At 31.9% G+C, this 19,972-nt stretch overlaps 1 pseudogene across 1 annotated transcript; it reads left to right on the top strand.

Annotated features, from left to right (window-relative positions):
* The first annotated feature begins 4,554 nt into the window (after positions 1-4,554).
* Positions 4,555-9,399, top strand: LOC107625160 (UDP-galactose/UDP-glucose transporter 3-like; annotated as a pseudogene). Its single transcript, XR_015905236.1, has 10 exons — positions 4,555-5,233; positions 5,337-5,435; positions 5,550-5,655; positions 6,724-6,927; positions 7,012-7,109; positions 7,263-7,393; positions 7,559-7,589; positions 8,066-8,169; positions 8,308-8,429; positions 8,764-9,399. The product of XR_015905236.1 is annotated as a UDP-galactose/UDP-glucose transporter 3-like (transcript).
* Positions 9,400-19,972: the final 10,573 nt, after the last annotated feature.

A 19,972-nucleotide genomic window follows, 5' to 3' on the forward strand; every position in this document is an offset into this window, starting at 1 on the left:
GAGTTAGTTAGGTAGTTTTGAAAAAGATAAGAATCAAACAAAAAGTAAAGTGGTTAATTGAAAAAGATTTGAAAATTAAATTTGAAAAGATAAGAAGTTAGAAAAGATTTTGAAATTGATTTTGAAAAGATGTGATTGAAACTTATTTTGAAAAATATTTTAAAAAAGAAATTTTAAAAAATTTGATTTTGAAATTAAAGTTGATTACTTGACTAACAAGAGACTAAAAGATATGATTTAAAAATTTTAAAGATTGAACCTTTCTTACTAGGCAAGTAACAAACTTAAAATTTTAGAATCAATCACATTAAATGCTAATAAGATTTTCGAAAATTATGAAAGACAAATGAAAAAGGTTTGATTTTTGAAAAAGATAGGATTTTTAAATTGAAAATTTGATTTGACTCATAAGAAACAACTAGATTTTAAAATTTTTTTTGAAAAAGTCAATCCAAATTTTCGAAATTTATGAGTGAAATAAGGGAAAGATATTTTTTTGATTTTTTGAATTTTTAATGATGAGAGAGAAAAACACAAATATGACCCAAAACATTAAAATTTTGGATCAAAACCAATGATGCATGCAAGAACACTATGAATGTCAAGATGAACACCAAGAATACTTTGAATGTCAAGATGAACACCAAGAACTTATTTTTGAAAATTTTTAAGAAAAAGAAAAACATGCAAGACACCAAACTTAGAAATTTTCAATGATTAGACAATATGAATGCAATAATGCATATGAAAAACAAGAAAAGATGCAAAACAAGAAAATATGAAGATCAAACAAGAAGACTTATCAAGAACAACTTGAAGATCATGAAAAACACCATGCATGAATTTTTTTTCGAAAATTTTGAGAAAAATAAAATAAAAATATGCAATTGACACCAAACTTTAAAATTTGACTCAAGACTCAAACAAGAAACACAAAAAATATTTTTTTTATTTTATGATTTTATAAAAAAATTTCGGATTTTTCGAAAATTAATTGGAAAAAGAAAATAAGGATTTCAAAATTTTTAATAGGAATTCCAGTGAAATCTTGCAATATTAGTCTAAAGCTCCAGTTCAGGAATTAGACATGGCTCACTAGCCAGCCAAGCTTTCAGTGAAAGCTCCGGTCCAAAACACTAGACATGGCCAATGGCCAGCCAAGCTTCAGCATGTAAATCAGACATACAACAGCTAAGTCATCAAATTAACTTGCCTTTATGTTGATGGTTTGGAAGCCTCAGTCCAAAAGAATTCAGACATGGCTTTACAGCCAGCCAGGCTTCAACATGCTTCATGAAACTCTAGAATTCATTCTTAAAAATTCTGAAGAACATAAATTAATTTATTTATAAATTTTTTTTTTGAAAATTTTTTGAAAATAAAAATAAAAATAAAATAAATTACCTAATCTGAGCAACAAGATGAACCGTCAGTTGTCCAAACTCGAACAATCCCCGGCAGTGGCGCCAAAAACTTGGTGCACGAAATTGTGATCGTTCATTCCTTGGTAACGGCGCTGAAAACTTAATACGCACGTTCATAATCTTAGTTCTTTGTCACAATTTCGCACAACTAACCAGCAAGTGCACTGGGTCGTCCAAGTAATAAACCTTACGTGAGTAAGGGTCGATCCCACGGAGATTGTCGGCTTGAAGCAAGCTATGGTCACCTTGTAAATCTCAGTCAGGCGGATTCAAATGGTTATGGTGAATTGATAATTAAAATATAAAATAGGATAGAGATACTTATGTAATTCATTGGTGAGAATTTCAGATAAGCGTATAGAGATGCCTTTCGTTCCTCTGAACCTCTGCTTTCCTGCTGTCTTCATCCAATCATTCCTACTCCTTTCTATGGCAAGTTTTATGTATGGCATCACCGTTGTTAATGGCTACATCCCATCCTCTCTATGAAAATGGTCCAATGCGCTGTCACTGCATGGCTAATCATCTGTCGGTTCTCGATCATACTGGAATAGGATTTACTATCCTTTTGCGTCTGTCACTACGCCCAGCACTCGCGAGTTTGAAGCTCGTCACAGCCATCCCTTCCCAAATCCTACTCGGAATACCACAGACAAGGTTTAGACTTTCCGGATCTCAAGAATGGCCATCCATGGGTTCTAACTTATACCACGAAGATTCTAATATCTCGGACTCGGTCCTCTGTATTAGATATCTAAGAGATACTCATTCTAGCTTGTTTGCATGTAGAACGGAAGTGTTTGTCAGGCACGCATTCATAGGTGAGAATGATGATGAGCGTCACATAATCATCACATTCATCATGTTCTTGGGTGCGAATGGATATCTTAGAATAGGAATAAGCTTGAATTGAATAGAGAAGTAGTACTTTGTATTAATTCATGAGGAATAGCAGAGCTCCACACCTTAATCTATGGAGTGTAGAAACTCTACCGTTGAAAATACATAAAAATTAAATCAAATAATTAATATACATAATTTTAAATTGTGTGATATTTAAATATCTATTCAAATCAATTAGTTGATATAATTAATTCATCATAATGAATTGTCTTTAATGAGTTAAACAAAATAAAGCAGAAGCATGCTACGTTAATTCTATCATTAAAGGTAAAAATTCGATTTTTATATAATAGAATAGATAGAATAGATAATATAATAAACGGCGAGAAAGAGAAAGATAAACATTTTAGATCCTAAGTTGTTTCATTTGGATGTTGCAATGTGGGTATCACATTATTTTATTTATTCCACCCTATGAACCCTTATGTAACTTTATTTCAGTATAAATGGAATTTCACTACCTTTGAGTACTAAATTAAAATTCAAAATGAAACTGAAAAAAAGTAAAGAGTATAAAATTATTGATTGAAAAATACTCTAGATAATAAAAAGCCAAATTAACTTTAATATTAAATTCATTAATACGATTTTAATTTTTATTTACAATTATTTGATTGATATAAATTATAATAAATCGTGTGATACTTAAATACCTAATCAAATCAATTAGTTGATATAATTAATTTATTGTAATAAATTGTATTCAATGAATTATAAAAAATAAATTAAGAAACACACTAAGAAGTATGCCACGCTCATCATGAAGTGCAGAAATTCAATTTTTATATAATAAAAATATACATTCTTATAATTGAATGTAGGAGTTTTTTTGGTACATTTCATATCACATCCGTTTCAATAATAATAATAAATAAAAATACGTCAACTTGATATCTAAGAAAAAATGATGAGATAAAATCAGAATACAGTTCTAAAGTAAAAGCTTAAATTAGAACATAATATCATTACACAACACATATTAAAAAGTAATTTCACACTACAATATACCACAAACAGGTAAATGACTTAAATTTAAATACGAAACATTTTTTATTTATGCATACATGATAACACCATGGTCTATAAATACTTCATAGATAACATATCTTATATAGCTCCGAATGATGAGCACGAAAGTTGGAGAGTGTGGTAGTTTGTATCCACGATAGTTGCCTTCTTGCAACGACGCCTCATAGAAAGAAAAAGAATTGTTGTAAAAGCTATCAAATGAAAGAGTAATTGGTAAACGAATGATATTTTCTCCTAGCATACATGGTCTTTTATAGTGGTAAAATAAAAATGGAAGGAATTAAATTTTATATTTTTATATTAGGAATAGAATTTGATATTTATCCTAATAAAATTATTATTTATTATCAATATGAATGGATTAACAACTTGCCACTAATAAAATCATTGGAAAATGAATAAGAATTAGAAGGATATCAATATAATTAAAATGAATATAATTAAAATGTTTAAAAATATTTTTGATTAATAATTAGTTTAATAATACATTAAATATTAATTTTATATAATTTTAATAAAGATATTTTCTTAAATTAGTATAATTATGCATTATTCATTAAAATAATTAAAAATATTTTTGACTAATAATTGATAAGTAGTTTAATAATGCATTAAATATTGATTTTATATAATTATAATAAAGATATTTTCCTAAATTAGTATAATTATGCATTATTCATTAAATGCATTCATTTTGGAGAAAAAATGGGTGCACCAGAAAGTGACACATCACTTTCATTAGTTAGGGGAAAACCGAATTTTAGTATATTATTAAGTAGATTAATTATAATATAACTATAATAAAGATATTTTTTATAAAATAATTTAAAATAGAAAATATGAAAGTTTATTTTGAAGGGAAAACGGAGTCACGAGAGATCGACACCTCACCTTCATTAGTTGGAAAAAATCAAGTTTTAATATATTAAGTAGATAGATTTATATCATTTAATACTTTAAGTTAAAGATAAAGAGAAATTAATTATATTACCATAAATTTTCAATTAGAATAATTTATTGAGAATCAATTAGTACTTTTATACCACAATTAATATTTTAAAATAATTTTAAAAATTAAATTAATTTTTCAAATATTAATACTTTATACTCCAATTTTATAAAAATTACCAAACTATCTCTATACCTAATTTTTATCAAAATCCTAAATTACCCAAAATTCCCAAACTCACACCCTCCTAACCCTAATTTTATTACACCTTTTCCCTTTCCTCCTTGTCTCAGCGCCGCCATACCCTTTCCCTCAGCATCCCGTAAACCAAACAACTTTCCTCAGCTTCAGAAAATCAGGAAAAAGCAGAAAGAAAGAAAAAGAGAAAGAAAAACGTTGAGGGAGAGAGGGTTCTGAGAAACAGAGTTAGAGAAGAGAGGAGAGGGGGACGGCCAGCGCTGGTGGCCCGGGCTGCTCGCCGCCATCGCTGTTAGCACCGACGCGGAGGTGAGAGCCGAGAGGAGAAGGGGGGAAGGAGGCGCACCGGCGTTGCTGGGCCTCGCTGCCACCGCCACCGTCGCGTCCTCACCGAGCCTTGGAGGGAGACCACGCCGTTAAGCCGCAACACCGCCGAACTTGTCCAACCGCGTCACCGCCGTCAGCCGTCGGATCTGTCATCGCGCCGTCGCGGAAGAGAGACAACGCGTGAGAGGGAGCTCATCGCCGTCAGCTTTGTCAGATCTCTAGTGCCGAACTCGCCTCTGCCGCTGCCGTCGAATCGCGAACCGAGAACCGCCTCAGATCTGTCATCGCCGCCAGAGGACGCCCCTGCAGCTGCCAAACCCCATCGCATTCCAGTTTGGGTTTCGGCTCTGGTTCGTTTATGCTGGGTTTATTTCTCCCGAGTGCCGGAGCCGCCATTTTCTTGGTAAGTTTTAGCCTTGTTTCAGATTTCTTTCCTTGTCCGTTGAAATCCTTATTACCGTAAGAGTCGTCGCTTAAGTCGTATATGTTTGATGATGTTGTGGCAGTGAGTTTTCCCGCTGCTGATTGAAGCCGCCGCTGTTGGAGCTTGCCGGAGTTAACAGCTGGAGCTGCGGCTGTGCTGTACTTAGTTTCTTGTTGGTACAGTAAGTCGTTCTTGCTCTGAAACTCTTTTAATCGCTGTTCTGTTATATGTGGCTGAGGTTTTGCGATACTATTTGCTATTTGATTGAGTTTCGGTTATTTCTTATTACGATTAGAATAGCTGTGGCTGCCACAAAAGTGGTTTGGAGCTGAGGATGAGACTGCCGCGTTGTGGGCCGAGAGAAAAACTGAATTTATCGCGTAGCTAAGTCGTAAACTGAGGTAGGGGTTTTCTTAAAATTTATTTTATCTTACAGAGTTGTTATAAATAGATATTATCGTGAGAAGCATATATATGTGATTATGATTGTCTTATAAATGTGATTGTTTGCTGGATTGAATGACTGATTGCTTAAGTAGTTTGTGATTGCTGAAAGGAAATTAGTTTGAAAGGTTATTTAGTTGATAATTATGAAAAGTGGCTTTCTTGGTTCTGAAGCTGTGTTTGAGAATGTAAACGAATCGGCTTTGGAAATGATTTGAAATATGAAAATGAATTAATGTTGGAAACGGTTTAATTTTGAGTTAGTCTGACTTTATAAATGATTTAGTGTTTGAGCTGGTTGAATTTTAAAAAGTGATTTATTATTGGCATTGATTCGCTTTGAAAATAATTTTATATTGGAATTGGTTGAATTTTGGATGGTTGAGAAAATGTTTGAGAAATGTTTGGATGGGACCCGAAAGGATGGCAGAATCCGAGTTGCTGAGATAGGACAATATTCAAGAACTGCAAAATTCAAGATATTTACAACAGATCAAATATAAATTTTGTGCCTTAAAGAGCTGCAATTCTTTGGTTGGTTATATAGCCTATGAACTTGTAACATTTGGGATTGATGGATTTGAAAGGATTATTAAAAAAAAAGGCAACAAGGAGGTACAGATATATATGCCTGAAATAATCATGAGCTTGATGCATACTATTGTGCTAAAATTCAACTTTGCATTGAAGAAAGGGGTTAGCAAGGATGTACCTTGATCATTTGGTGACAAAGGGTCTAATACTATGTCAAAATCTTAAACTGCTTAGTGACAGCTTATGATACATTTTATACATTATGGGTTTGTCATTATGTGCGTTTTTTTTTTAGTTATAACTTTGATGTTTGAAGTTGTTTGTGAACTTCTAATATTAAGTTATGGATAATTTATTATGTGAAATTTTAAATTTTATTAAGTTAGAAATTATTGAATTTATATATTTAAAATTATTTTTAGGTTTTTTAATAATTTTATTTAATATTTTATTAAACCGGTTGAATCCCGATTGAATTCCGGTCGAATCAGTGAACCATTGAACCAGTGACCTCACCGGTTTATTGACCGGTCTGGTTCTCGCAACCTTGAAATTAAAGTACATAAACCTCAAAACGCCGTCGTTTCATTCATGGAGGCTCACGGATCCGGTCTCCGCCGCGTCTTGGTTCTGGCGGTCTGTGTCGCCGGCATCTGGTCTGCCTACATCTACCAAGGCGTTCTTCAGGAAACTCTGTAAGACACGCTGATTCAATAATTTCTGTTACGAATTTTTAAATTTCGTTTCTGAACTCGTTTTTCTTTTTTAAAATGAGTCAGATCCACAAAGCGGTTCGGTCCAAATGGCGAGAGGTTTGAGCACCTTGCATTTCTGAACTTGGCGCAGAATGTGATTTGTTTGATATGGTCTTACATAAGTGAGCCCCTGTTTTACTTCTTTGTTTGGTTCTTTCATTTCTGCAAGTTACAGTGTAGAACGAAAGAAATTCTGTTTGTTCTGTTTTGTGTTTGTGCGCGTTTTAGTGTGGTTCCTTACGTTAATTTGATATTGCAAAATAATAATAATACAGTGATTAAGATATGGTCAAGTGGGAGTAGTGGTGGTGCACCTTGGTGGTCTTACTGGAGTTGTGGAATTACCAACACTATTGGTCCAGCGATGGGAATTGAAGCACTCAAGTATATTAGTTACCCGGCTCAGGCATGTTACTTTTCTTCATTGTATGAGCTCTTCAAACTGTTTTTTTGGAAAGAGGCCTTTTTAGAGATTTTGGACCTACCTCCATTGCATGGATGTGATATATTTCTGTGTCTTCAGTATACTGGTTTTTAATGGTGGTGTATTTGCTTTGTTGTCTGCTTGCAGGTACTGGCAAAATCCTCAAAAATGATTCCAGGTCAGTATATGTATATCACTGTCACTATTTCATGCTTCAGAAAAACTGAATTTATTTAGGATAATTCGAATCAATTCAAAGTGGTATAGCCTTTTTATGTCTATTTGGGTTCAAATAGAATCACATTAGGTGGAACACCATGTTATTACCAATCGCGTAGTAACCTTGCATTTATGAGTAGTAATGCAATTGTGTTTAATCATTTCTATTTGTGTTTCACATCCTTTCATATACTTATAGGAGATTAAAGATAACTATTTGGTGAAGTTTGTAAAAAAAAAACATTGTTTCCTTATTGCTTACCACCTCTAAGTATGTAAAAATGGAAAAGCCTGAAGCCTATGGTCATTTTTTATATAAAAGCGTTCTGCCATAACAAGTACTCATAACAAATACTCATTTTACCATAACAAGTACTCTTTTTTTTAGTAGTTATTTTATATTTCATAACAAGTACTCATTTTACCATGATACAGTTATGTTGATGGGTACTATAGTGTATGGTATAAGATACACTTTTCCAGAATACGTCTGTACATTCCTTGTTGCTGGAGGGGTATCAACATTTGCACTTTTAAAGGTTAGGAACTTATCAGAATAATACAGAAAATATATACTATAGGGATACACTTTCCCATGTTGCCTATAAAAAATTCATGTGGATTGAGAATGCAGCTTAGCTTTCAAATTTCTCATCTTTGCTTATGCTTATTGGCAGACTAGCTCAAAGACTATGAGCAAGTTAGCACATCCAAATGCTCCCCTTGGATATGGACTATGTTTCCTGAACCTTACATTTGATGGATTTACAAATGCAACTCAGGATTCCTTAAAAGCAAGGTAAAATAAGCAAACCATGTTCCTCGATCTGTCTGATTGCTTGTAAACTGCAAAACTTTTGGATTCTTGTCCTTCCTTGACATAATCCCCCCCCCCCCCCTCTTCTTGATTCACTGACTCTGACTTTTCCCCATTATTCCAAGATAATGATGTGTATAAGTAAAATTATGATGAGGATAATGACACTAAATGTAAAAATTTTTTAGTTCTATTTTTCGGGTGTTTGAATGTTGACTTTTCAGCAATGTTTAGATTTTAGAATGGGAGATGATTCATATTTAAGACTATAGCAAGTATTATTAATTTAATGCAATTACTGGTTTTTGTTACTCAGGTACCCTAAAACAAGTGCTTGGAATATTATGTTGGGAATGAATTTATGGGGAACCATATACAATATGATTTACATGTTTGGCTGGCCCAGTGGAAGTGGATTTGAGGCTGTTCGCTTCTGCAAACAGCATCCAGAGGCAGCATGGGATATTATTCTCTTCTGTTGTTGTGGTACTGTGGGCCAAAACTTCATCTTTTTGACAATAAGCCGATATGGCTCTTTGGCTAACACCACCATTACTACCACTCGCAAATTCGTTAGCATTGTGGTATCTTCTCTGTTGAGTGGAAATCCGCTTTCAACAAAACAATGGGGTTGTGTTTGTATGGTATTCACTGGATTGTCATACCAGATCTACCTCAAGTGGCAACCTCAAGTGGCAGAAGCTACAACGACTGCAGAAGAGAAAAGCCACTTGAGGAGCAACCTTCAGCAAATTTGAATTCACACGGTGGTGTTGGCTCATTTGTCCATCAACCATTGTTATATCTTGATAACCTTAAAAGTTTTGATGAACCCAATTTAGATTTATAAGAATTTCATAGAAATGTTTCTTTAATATAGTTGTAATTGTACTCCGGGCAATATACCATCCATCCATCATTTGATCTCAATGTAAATGTGGTTCATATCTCATTCCGTTGTGGATAAGTGGTATGTCGGAATGGAATAATGGCTATATTCAATTAACATTACACCCGTTGTAATTTGATATTGATAAGCATAGTTATCAGAACCGAACTGGTAATCAATCCGGTCATATAACCGGGTCAGTGGGTTACTGGTTCAACCGGTGGATCACTGATTCATCCGGTTAACCCGGTCATAACTAAAAAAAATAAAATTTTATAAATAAATTAAAATGATGTCTTAAAATTTAAAATATAAGTCTTTACAAACATTAATAATTCAATATTAAACATAACTAATGATCTAAAAGATAATAAATTAATCTCTAAATACAAATATCTTTTCAATTAAAAATCTACCACAACCTTATGCAATATTTATGACATGTGAGGGATTGATGTAGATCTGTTCCAAACAATTATTCAGCATTTCCATGAACACAATCCCCTTCCTTTAAGTGTCATGTGAGGCAGCCAAACACGTCTCAATTCTGGCAGAATGGTATGGCACGTACCCGTCCTGGAAATAGCATTACTAGTTAACAGCAAACTGACTTAATCCTAAAGTAAAAGCAAACTATCACGCATATTCTTAAAATTATTATGTGCCTCTATCCAGACAACCTAAGTTTTTCAGGAAAATAATCCAATGTCTTCTGCTAAAAGAAAGAAAAAATAGAAAGTGAACTCCATTAGAACCTCATCAAAGCAGTTAACTCACCTATGACAGGAAAATGCTTAGGACCATTAAATCAACACTTGTTTTTTCATATGCAACTAACCATGTATACATTTAAGCACCATAAAAAACAACAAATTTAACTATTCAACCAAAATTCACTAAAATTTTCTCAGGTTCAACATCAACTCTAAAAGACCAAATACAGCAGCAGTAACTACCAGATTCAACAATAATTCTAAATGAAATTTACATCAAATCAGAGAAAGAACATAAAGAACAGCAACAACAACTCTAAAAAACTAATATTCAACAAATAGAAAGAACAATAACTCCTCTAAAATTTGCTCATGTTCACCAAAATTAACATCGAATCAGAGAAAGAATAGCAATAACAACTCTAAAAATCCAACATTCAACAAACAGAAAGAACAGCAACAACTACAAAATTTGCTCAGGTTCACCAAAATTAGCATCGAACTAGAGAAATAACAGCAACAACAACTCTAAAAACTAAATAAAACAGCAACAACCACATTCAACAACCACCAGATTCACCGAAATCAACATTAAACTAGAGAAAAAACAGGGTCGAAAATTGGAGCTCACCTAGTTGAGAAGACGACCACCACCACCACCCGACGAAGCAAACGCAGGGTCACGGACTCGCAGTGAGAGAACGAGAGCGTGACGCGGTGAGATACCCAGAGACTGAGAGTGACGAACTGACGACGAGGGGAGAGACGAGGTGAGGGTGAGGGGATGCCGGTGCCGAGCTCGAGAGAGTGACGAGGTGAGAGTGAGAGGCTGTCCGTTGCCGACGCCAAGCTTGAGAGAGCAGAGACAGAGAGACGAAGGCACGAGGTTGGCTTTGGAAGTTAGGGTTCATTTCACTGAAAAAGGGGGGGTGGGGTGGGTCTGAAACTGAAACGACACCGTTTCAGGGGAAAAAAAAATAAAAAAAAATTAATAAACATGACCCGGACCGGGTTGGATTAACCGGCCAGGTCACCGGGTTTGCATTAAACCCGTCGGGTCAAACCGGATTCGACCGGGTCTGTTGCATAGACGGTTCAACGAGTAGCTCGACCCGGTCAGGTAACCGGGTGACCGGGTTTCCGGTCGAACCGGCCGGGTCGAGCCGGATTTGATAACTATGTTGATAAGTGATAACTCTAATTGAGTAGATGCTATTTTTAGAAATAGAAGTTAAGGTTGAATATTTCATTTCTTCTTGGTTCATATATTTATTTTTACATGCCAAAACTTCATTTTATGTACAATTCCTTGCCTACTTTCTATAAGGTGAGTATAGCAAACTATCTTTATATGAGAAATAAGAGAATATAAATTAGCCATAAGAACTAAATAAATAGTTTGGATTAAATTTTGAAATAAAATCCACTCATTTGCACCTTCCTTATTTGTTTCGTTGAAACTATTAAATGATTAGGATTAAAGTATTGTCTACTGTTTTGTGATTAAAAGTTATCCAAGTTCCATCTTGTAAATGTGATTTATCTCCAAACTTGATCTTCCCTCCAACATCAATGATATGAGCCCTGCTGCATTACAGTAGGAGAATATTTTAGCATCATTCTTTGTAGAATTTGTGCATGGGATTCATAACGTGTACTTTACCTCATTTTCTTGATAGAAACAGTAGATTCTGATGTTGCATATGTGTATAATCATGTTGGAAAACAATTTTCTTGTTATTTGAATTAATGTGTGATGAAATGTTGTTCTCTTTAGCTAAATTAAGCTTCATATTTTTGCCTCTTTCTGCAGAGCGTAGAGAAGCAAAGATTTGTAGAAGAAACATGTCACCACATTAAAGTATCAGCCAATGAGGAGAGCACCGATATTCTACACATAAAGCACCCTAATGACCCTATCTAGTTTAATTTTATTTCTACCCTGAGACTATTGGCTTGCCTAGAGTAATTTCATGTTAGTTTTCTCTTTCTTTATATATAAATGATGTCAATTACTCCACTGATATGTATAATACCGAATTAACTCAATTAAGGATTTGGTGAATCTAACTTTGAGATGGAAAGTGCTAGGGATCTTGGTATGTTGCAACTTGTATATCATTTTTTTTTCTTGTTGGCTTTTAGCCATTGTCTTATTCCAACTCTCAATTGAGTCTTTAAATGCAATGATTGAGATGTTGCTCCTTCAAATCAACATGGTTTTTAGAAAAACAAAAACAAGAGTCCATTTGATATGTCTGGATATTATTGGAACTGAAGAGAGTTGATGGATTATACTCATACAATTAGATTAAGAGTCATTGTTGTGAATGGTGGTAAATGATGTTGGTGGTGGTGGTAGGATTAAGGGTGTTCACGGTGTAGTTTAGTTCGGTTTTAAAAGAAAAGTCATTCGATCCAAATACTCATTTTATGTGTGGTATGGTTTGATTTGGATGAACTTTTTTTGAAAATTCGATCTGAACTAATCCGATCCGATTATAAGCGGTTTGGATCGATTTGTATTTACGATTTTTAAAATAAAAAATAACTTAGTTTACAAAGCTAATGCTGCCTGACATAGTATAAATGCACACTACTAAAGTATTGATAATCCCATAAATATTATAAAGTAATCTCTCCAACAACCCAACATAATAATAAAACATAAATCTCATAAACATTATAAAGTAACATGTCAAGCAATTCAATAAATTCAACAAGTCTTGATAAAATTATAATTTTTTAGTATAAAAACGTCTCAATAATACAAAATTAAATAACATAACAAGTCTTAATAAAAACATAACATAAAAAACTCCAAGCTGAGAGGTGAAGCATTGATCACTAATTAGATTCATCACCAGAGTCTTCTTCATCTACTAGTTAAAAAATTGGCTCAAGTTGTATAATAAAATATAATAAAATAAATATTAGTAACTTAAACATATTATCAAGTAGTAAAGTTAATCAATATTTGCAGATAAAATAAAATATAATAATAAAGAACATTACTTTTTTCAAGTTTTTTAAATTCTTTAAAAGATTCTTCAAGATCAATTGGCAATGAATTGGTTTAAAACTAATTTTGTGCACAAATCAAAACTTCAACAGTTTTTAGGATAAGAGAACTCCTATATTGATTAAGCACTTTACCTCAAGTGCTAAAGGCAAATTCAGAAACAACCGTAGATACAGGCATAGTTAGAATATCCCTCGTAATTTGACTAAGAAGAGAATATTTGTAATTATTAGAGCTCACGTTTCACTAAGTTAAAATGTCAAAACTACTTGGATTAACTGGTTTCTCCAAGGACTCCATGAGGTACAAATCTATTTCATTTGTGTTGACACTCTCACTTGCTTGTACATCATTTTCAAATGTTGCTGCAAAGCGAACATCATCAAAGGCACCATCATTCATCTCCACATCTTAGCTGTGTTGTGCAGATTGGTGTGCTTGATCATTATTGAGAGCAACTTTATAGCTGTTAAATAAGTCATTGAATACTTTTTTCACCTTACCACATAAAAAATCAGCATCCTCCTTCTCAAACAACCTTTGAAAACTCCACTCAACAAACTTAATATTGTATCTAGGATCAAGTACCACAGCAACAAAAATTATTATGTTCATATTCTTCAAGTTACCCCAATATTTATCATGCTTAGCCTTCATTTTTATAGCCATACCCTTAAGTAATATGTCATTATTATCAGCCCAAGTCTTCAAAGAACTAAGAATTAAACAAAAGTGATGAAAATATGAAGAAAAGGTCACAAATGTAGAAACCAAGACTTTTTTTGTTACATCGAAAAAATCTTCAAAAATCTCACAAAGATTCTTGCATTATCTCAATCTTCATTCTCTAAAATGCCCCCTTTATCATTACAAACTCAGCATCCCTCTATTTAATCTCTTAAAGGCCTTTTGAAATTTTAAATCACTATCAAGCATTATGTAAATGAAATTCCAATTAGTGGGACATCTAATTGCACACAAGAGCAGTCTTGGATCCTAGCCTCTTTGACACAATTTTTAAACCTATCCATGCGACTAGGAGAAGCACGGTCATATCTAATAACATTCCTAATTTGCTAATTAAAGAATGCATATCCTTCAAACCATCATTCACTACCAAATTCAAAATATGAGCACAATACCTAATATGCAAATGTTCACCTTTTAAAGGATGTGAAGTCCAATCCTCCATTCTACCTTTCAAGTAATAAATGGCAACATCATTTGAACTAGTATTATCAACTGTGATGCTAAAGACTCTACTTATTCTCTAATTTAAAAGATATTTTTCTATTTTCCTACCAATTGTTTCACCTTTATGATTCTTAATGAGACAAAAGTTAAGAATTCTCTTTTGCAACTTCCAATCTTGATCAATAAAATATACAGTGAGGCAAAGATAGTTTAGATTTTATACAGAAGTCCAACAATTAGTGGTCAAACACACACTTTGATTTGAGTGTATAAAAACACTCTTCAACTTATGTTTTTCATTCATGAACAAGTTCCAACAATCCCTAGTAACTAAAATCCTTCTCGAAATATGGAGTTTTGACTGCAAAACACTCATGAAATAATGAAACCCCTCCCCTTCGACAAATCTAAAAGGAAACGCATCTACTATTATCATTTTAGCAAGGGTTTTGTCTACATAAATTAGTATTAAATGATATAGCAGTCAAACAATTACTCAGTCCATTTCCTTCTTCTTTTTTAAGTTGCTACATAACAAGTGTTTTTTGTGTGGAATCAAGTGAATTTTTTTTAAAAAAATTTTACACTGATTTAACAAGTGACTTTTAATATTGTTAGTACCATTTTTATGTGAATCAGCCACATAAGATGCTCCACTTTAGGTTAGGATTTGTGTTTGTAGGAAATGGGCATGGGGTGTGTGACTGTGTGTGCGGCGCTGTGCTACTGCTAAGGCTATATTTGTTTGAAGGAAAAATGGAAGAAAAGAAAAGGGAAGAAAGGAAATGAGAAGGAAAATGATTATTTTTCATTGTTTGGTTAAGGAGAAAAATTAGAGAGGAAGAAAAAGGGATGAAAAAAATTGGTAGGACCCACCAATTTTTTTCTCTCCAATATTGGAAAGAAAAGGAAGAGAATTTATTTTTTCTCTCTACTTCTAATATTATTCCTTCACTTTTTTTAATATATTTTATAATACAATAGTAAAATTATCTTTTTATAACATTTCTTTCCTTCTTATTTTCCTTCCATCCAAACACATCTAAGAAAAATAAAAATTCACTCAATTTCTTTCCTTTCCTTTTTTTCCTTTTTATTTTCTTTCTCTCTATTTTTTTTCTTCCAACCAAACATAGCCTAAGCGCTACCAGAAAAGGTGGAAGGGTCTTATACTGTTATTATTATTATTATATTTAATATTTATATTATCATTATATATGCGGTTCGGTTCGATTTGATTGTGCATAGCAGAATTGCAAACCGAACCGAACCGCAATAAATCCGATCCAAAATCTAAAAAATTTAAAATTGAGCGATTTGTTTCAATTTTTGGTTTGAATTGGTGTACTTTCGTGATTTTTTTTTGGATCGATTTAAATCTGAACACCTTTAAATAGGATGATGCTAGTGGTGATGATAGTGACAGTGGATGCTGTTGCGTGCTGGTAGATGACAGATGGTGTAAGGCTGAGATTGGTGGTGGAGAGAGTTGGAGATGGAAGATGGGATGACATAAGAATTGGAGTTTAGGATTAAGGTTAGGTTATATTTAGTAAGATTAATTATGTGTAGGGTTAGAGTTTATGGTTAATTAAAATTAAAGTAAATTTGGAGAAAGAAAAAAGAATGGACTAACTTTTTTTTTGGGGCGATTTTGGACTAATTTAAAATAAAGTAAATAATGTTAGGGATAATTTTGAGACTTATTCTAAACGTTAAATACAAAAGCGATACTTTACTTTTTAATAATTTACGATGAGTTAACTTGTTTTAAATTCTTAATTAATTTCTAGAATAATGTGTCAGAAAATTGATAACTTTTGAAAATTTTTTATAGTATTTTAGGATTTGAATAATTCTGTCTATTAAAATTTATCATTTATAATCACGAGTTAGTTTTAATATTTTTATGGTTAAATTCATCAGCATAATAAACTGATAATTTTTTACGATTAATTTTAGTATTTTAATTTTATTTCTAATTAAATAACCTCTTATCTATGTTGAAAGTCGTTAAAAATTATACTAATCTTAAAAAAAAATTGAGATCAAGAGTCTAGCTAAAAAATTAATTTTTAATAGTTAATTTTAATTAATTTTTTAAAGTTATTTTTTGTTTTTATATTCACTATTTGTCCCTTCATATTCTTTTTTTCTTGTTCTTTTTAACATCACTACAGTTTTATCTCTCATTGTTATTGGCTATTCACTGCTATCACTGGCCAGTCACTCTAAATTTTCCATAGAGTAAACTGTAAAGGTTAAAAAAGGTAATATCGAAGGTAAAAAAGTAATTATCTAATTCAGTATCCAAGATTTTAAAAGTGAACATTTTAATTTTTAAAAAAAATTAATACACAAAAATATTTTTAAAATTTTACTTTGACTAATAAATCAGTCTTTAGTTCATTTTTTAGTGAAATAATTATCCAAATCAGTTTTAAGGATTTTAAAATCAGACATTTTAATTTCTATAAAAATTAATTCACAAATTAATCTCAATCATTTTTTACATCAGACATAATAGTCTCTGTCTATTTTTCAGATGACACACTAAATTCTTCAAGTATTTATTATAAAAAAAATATTAGTATATATTATAATCAAATTAACTTTTAATTAAGGTTAAGTTAAACCTATTTGATTTTTAGTATGGTATTTATTATGAAATAGAAATTTAGTTAGTTTTTTGAGTTAATTGATAATTTGGTAATCAAGCTGAGATTCAAGTGAAAATAGAAAAATAACTTTGATTATACTGAATTCCTAGCTATTACACCAAGTTAAGTTATATTAAATCCAAAAATATCAAATAATTTCAATGATAATGATTGTATGAACATATTTATTTACAATTTTAAGTGCATACACATGTATATAATCAATGTTTAGACCACTTCTTAATGAAAGACATATTTGGCTTGGAGTTAGAGAATATCCAACATAACAAAATGAAACGTATAAACAAGATATAAAACTAAACAAACTACAATAATATGCTTTTAATTTAACAGAATATGAGACTTAGTGCATCTCTTTTTATTAGATTTAGAATTATGTATGCAGTGAGGATGGTTCAATAATTTTTTTTTAAAAATACTATATTAAAAACCAAATAGGTTTAATTTAACCTTAAAAGTTAATTTGATTATAATATCTACTAATATTCTTTTTCTAATAAATACTTGAAGAATTTAGTGAGTCATGTTGAAAAATGGACGGGGACTGTTATGTCTGAGGGAGAAAAACGTTGACGATTGATTTGGGTATTAATTTTTCTTGGAAACTAGAATGTCCAATTTTAAAATTTTTGGGGACTGATTTGGGTAATTATTCCTCCGAAAAATGAATTGGGGACTGGATTTGTTTGTCGGAGTTAAACATTGGGGATGTTTTGTGTATTAATTTTTCTTGAGGACTAAAATATCCACTTTTAAAATTCTTGAAGACTGATTTGAGTAATTACTCATAAAAATATTATAAGATGTTGGCTTTTGAAAAAGATTTAAAATATTCAAAGGGACTGTTTTAGAATTTAAAAGAAAATTTTAAGGACTATTTTGATATTTTCAAGATTTTTAGAGACCATTTTGTATTTAACTTTGGGAATTGATTGTCTAGCTTGCACACGTGGACACTTAACGGCTGCATGTGCGAGTTAACGTTCCACGTTAGCAATTACTGTTAGTTACTAATGGAGGGGGACTGTATTGTCTAATGGAGAGGGACTGTATTGTCTAACAGAAACAAACATTGGAAATAATTTTGTATATTTTAAAATTCGAAAGACTAAAGTGTCTAATTTCAAAAATTTCGGGACTAATTTGAGTAATTACTTTATTTTTATTAATCATAATAATAAAATATTATTAAAAATATACATAATAAACAAATAATACAAAAAATAAAAAAATATAAACTAAAAAATAATTTTATTCATTAACACTAAAATGTCATAAGAAATAGTATTATTTAATTATTAACATATGATAGTTACATTGAGGTGATGTAAACATCATAATAATAATAACAACTAAATTTAAGAGGTCGTTGCATTATAAAAATAATTATTTATATACCTAAACTCCTAAAATACTGACACCAAATAAATTTAAAAAAATATTTATAAGTGAAAAAAAATAGTTTTTCTTGATATAACTATTAATTATAGTAGCACAAATAGTTTTAACTGTAAACTTATTTTATCAACTTTACAAATTCCAAACTTTAAAAAAATATGAACAAAACACTTGAATTTGCTAAGACATTTATTCTTTAAGTGTTGCAAAGTATTAGGAGTTTTCACATTGTATTGAAATTTTGTAAATCATTCACATTAATTTTGTAATTGACCAAAACTTACCAATTTAATTTCATAGATGAATTTATTTGCATTGCATGCAAGTTTCAAAGTATTACCTTCATAAGATTTTGCATAAATATTATCCATTATTTATGTGAAAAATTTTATGTTACATAAAAATTCTTCGCTAACTCATTCTCTTTTTCATTATTAAAAAATATCATAAAATATGATACTTAAAAATTAAATTAATATTTACATAATAAAAAAATAAATATGAGTTTATTTAAATTTTAAAATTTTTTTAATTTTAAAATTAATTTATAATTTAGCATTTGAAAATACATAAAAATTTTTATATATATAAATAATCAAATTTGAGATAAATAGATAAAAAGTAAAAAAATTAAAATTTATTAATTTAAAAATAAGGCAAATCACTTAGATAAATCAATGCCAATTTAATATTACGCAAATCACCAAAAAAGAAAATTGTTACGTGTATTTTCCTAGAGGGCATTTCTATGTAAATTGAAGCAACCAAACTCGATTTAGCATAGTTCTATGTAAATCGAAACAGTGAAATTCGATTTAGTAGCTATTCATGTAAATCGAGTTAGCCTCATTCGATTTATGCATGCATGGTTACGTTCCAAGTAAATCAAATTAGCCACATTTGATTTATGCATGCTTAGTACGTTTCAAAGTAAATCGATGTTTAGTGCAGGCAACGGCCGATACTGTACTCCTCCAAGCTGAGGTAGAACCCGATCCACACCTGATGTCACTCTATGACAACAAAGTATATCAATGACGTCGTAGACATCCATAATGTTGTGTGACGTGACTCTAATATCTCGGGATGCACTACCTGCATGACGTCTGGCGAGCTGTACGGCATCCAAACGAACTGAAAAGGCAATCGGGTCCAACATAAAGATTCATCTCCAGTAACCACGCAAAATAAGTCAAGAATAAAAGACTAAACTGTTTCGTACTCACATCGCCGGGTCGAAGTAAATCTATATGCAGTCTGCAATGCGCAATTCGAGGTCCCTTCTCGCTCGACGTCGGCTGATAACCAGACCACCTACCACCCAAGAAATGTTATCAGCAAGTGACAAAAAAATCGGAAAAAATAGGAGCACAAAAAAGAACTAATAATCAACTTTGTACCTTGTGACAAACCCGCCGAGCCTAAAACCCGGGAACCGCCAGAAGATCCAAGACTGGAAGAGCTGTAGTGGTCCTGCCAACTTCACCACGTGCTTGTTGGCCACACGGCATAGGCACCTGTATAACCACGACAGAGCGGCAGATCCCCAGCTATATCCGCCCATGTCCTCTAATATCACCACGTATGGCAGCCACTGAATACGCATGCGGGCGTGTACCAGACTTGTC

Source organism: Arachis ipaensis, chromosome B2, assembly GCF_059453495.1.
Source record: "Arachis ipaensis isolate K30076 ecotype BB chromosome B2, ASM5945349v1, whole genome shotgun sequence".
Lineage (NCBI taxonomy): Eukaryota > Viridiplantae > Streptophyta > Magnoliopsida > Fabales > Fabaceae > Arachis > Arachis ipaensis.